A 3633-nucleotide genomic window follows, 5' to 3' on the forward strand; every position below is an offset into this window, starting at 1 on the left:
ATATTAAAATTCCATAATAAATTTAAAATAAGCTATGTTGATATTGAAAGTTCAAATTTAAGTAATTAGTATACATATTGACTTAATATCCTTCTACGCACAATATGATTGGTAGATATCAAATTTTTTGTGTGAAAAAATAATGTGATTTTACATTAAATTAGTTAAATTTGTATTGATTGATCAATGTCATTTTAGCGTACGTCATAATTATAACTTATTTATTTGTCGATTAAATTTTAATCAAGTTATTTAATAAAATATATATATATATAAAGGAAATCGATATTTGGCAGAGGCTCAAATACCGATTTACCATGCACTAGGCCCCATGATCAGAGCCAGCGCCATTTGACTAAATATTCGAGAACCCAGTGCAACTGTGAATCGAACCCATAATCTGAGGGGACTTACAGTGAACCCCGCCAACCAACAGGCCACGGCTTGCGGAACTATATATATATCAAAGCCGGCTTTTGTATATAATAAAATTAGGAAGCACTTTTTAACCTCTCTGAATGAGCCGTATGCTTGAACTATTTTGTCTTTATAATTTGAGTCTTAAAATGAGTATTAGTTGTGGCTTCGACATAACACAAATTTAAAAAATTAAGTTACGTCGTCAGCCTGCATGTGTGTGGGCGACAGATGTTCTTAACTTTCTTTCTAACATTGGGAGACACCTAAACAATACATCACGTCGGCTTAGTTTAAAATTTTAAATTTCAATTTCAAGCTTTATTGTTGAGGCTATTGGTTGAAATGGTTTCTTAAAAGGACAAAAGGTTTGGAGTCGGAAGAACTAATCTAAGTAAAATAAGAGAGTTTTACATGCATACATTATAATTCTCATGTATTTATATAACTAACACCTGATTTGGTATTATAAATCTTTACATGAAAAGATGTATTGCACTTTAAAAGCTAAATAAAAGTGATATTTTTAATGTGATAATGAAGAATTGAGGGTTATATGTAAATATGAAAGTTTAGGTGTTAGATATCATTTATCAAAAAGGTTTATGCACTGGTCTTAAAGAGATCTAATGATGAAGAGAGAAGAAAATAATGAAGGCAGGTCCACTTCAAGGAGATCGTGAGGCTCATTGGTGGAAGAATTTTTTTTTTTTTTTTATGTTTTATGAGTTGATGTGTCCACAAAAGAACTTGAAAGTTTTTTATTTAAATGATTGGATGCATCATTTGAAGAAAAATATACTACCCCGAGAGATAGAACTATTGCCTTAAAATAGTTCTAATCATTTGATGAGAAGTTTTAAGATTTATGGGTCTGGGTTAACTAAAAGTTTTTCCCTTGCCTTTCTGGTATAAGTTAAGGTTTATTTTATTTTGAAGTCTTGTATCTCTACAAAGGCAAACCCTAATAGTTGATTATATCACTGAAATTATGAAATCCTAACAACATTCTTGCTTATTGCATTAGCTTATATTATGCAGGATTTCAAAGTTGGTGTTTTGATCCCGACTCTTTATATGCAATAGTATAACAATGTATGCAATTATATTTTCACTTATATTTTCTTATTTTACAACAGTACCAAAAACTTCATCTTGAATATATATATATATATATTGGGATACTACGCAAGTATATGTATCGTTATCAAGTAATATAGGATTTTTTGATTAAGCCCCGAATATCGATCCTACGAGGAAATTGGCAATATGCACTTTCAAACAACAAACTTTTATTTCAAAAAAATAATTACTTAAACTATAGATAATTTAACAGTAATTAAAATTCAAATTTTTTTGGTATTTTTGATATTTTGACAAAATAGTAACAACTTCTAAATAACTTATGTAAAAGAAAAACACAAAATATGAAAATATATTTCTCCTTTTTCCATATTTCATTTTCTTTGAAAATCTGCTCCGTACCGCTTTACCCCCACCTCTAATTAACTCAAATGAACTTTTATAAGCATAATTAAGCATTACTCTAACATGAATCTTTCATAAACAACACAAAACTTACTTTTATATATAAAATCTATGCTATTACAAACTAATATTTTTCAACCAACAAGCATATATTCAGTGTTTAAAGCAAACCAAAACATCCTAATACTGAAATATATATATATCAAGATACCAAACACAAACATTGACATGGTTTAACAATAAAAGTAAATGCAATCCAACACAACAAACAACTAAAACAAGAAATATTAAACAAAACGTTCCATGCATAGATCAAGTTTAAATATCTTCTTCACTCTCGTCCTCCTGGATATCTTCCATAGATTGATAGTGCACATACAAGCTATAAAAGTAGATAAGAAAGTTCATCAGTCGAATCCTCCCTAATCCAACCATGTTTCTTGACCATACGTACCAAACCATCTTTAATACGACCGGTATGCTCAAAATGTTCTTTGACTCTCTAATTCAAGTGATCCAACTTTTTAGAAATATTCCTAATTGCATGCATAAGATTCTGCACCTCTTTTTCTATCTCCTTGATCATTTTCAAAAGTGCGTTAGAACTGAAGTAAGGCTGAATAGGTGATGAATTCTGAGATGTTTAATCCATCAGTACATTCATATCATTCTCATCTCTCATTTCAATACAGGTGCAACAGACTTCTGGATCCATCGGCTTCCAAGGAAGAAGCACTTTTTCCCAACTCTCATAAAGTACTTGTGACTGACTGCAGGGTAGGAAAATAATGGATGGATGTACAAGTCCAGTTGCAGATTCATTCAAAATCAAACCCAAAACCGATTTCACAATGATTGTGTGTGTATGTGTTGAATTCAAATTTTCCTATAAGGCATGCCCAAGGATCTGAGTGGTAGGAACCCTGAGGGAGAAGTAAATATAAAGAGAGAAAGAAATAAAAAGAGCACACAAAGACTTGCCCCGTAAAGACTTTCTGACCAATTTTATATATTGTAACTGGAAGGTTGCAAGAAAAAGAGAAGAGATATCTCCTTACAGAGTATGAGTCTAAAGAGAAGAGCCAAAAGTTTAGAGTCTTAAAGCCCATTTATACATTCTATGCACCTTCTATTTATAAAAGATAGAGAGCCTAAAGGTAAAAAAGGGTGTTACAGAACATTATTTTCTTTTGTCTTGTCTTTTCATATTAATAAATGATTTTGCCATCATTTGATGTACTAGGACCTTCTGGTTGGTAGGTCCCCAAGTCGGTCAACTAAGTTGGTGTCGGTCAACTATTTTGCATGGATATCGGTCAAATTTGCTCTGGGAAACTGGTTGGCTTTGAGAGAGGTAGTTCATCGTCCTTCGCTCTAAGAAGCTGGCCAGCTTTGAGGGAGGCAGTCGGTCGGCCTTATGGTAGTCGATCGTCTGCTTGTTTACAGGTTACTTTTGGAGTTCTTTGGGACAGTTGTTGAGAGAGCCTAATATTGATAGTTGTGAGGTTGTTATGGGTACTAATTTTTTGTTTGATTATTGACATGTATGTCTATCTCTTGTTGTTCAGTTGCGAGCCTTTCGATCTGCTGTCTACTGGTCTGTTAGTGTCTCTCCAATTGGTCAACTTTATCAGTAGTTGTATCTTTTCTTCAGCGGAATGTTTCCCAATTTATCTTTTTTAATCTGGGCAATCAAAATTTTTCGAGATTTATGCATATATATATATA

This window comes from Phalaenopsis equestris, unplaced genomic scaffold (assembly GCF_001263595.1).
Source record: "Phalaenopsis equestris unplaced genomic scaffold, ASM126359v1 Scaffold000425, whole genome shotgun sequence".
In the NCBI taxonomy this organism is placed as follows: Eukaryota; Viridiplantae; Streptophyta; class Magnoliopsida; order Asparagales; family Orchidaceae; genus Phalaenopsis; species Phalaenopsis equestris.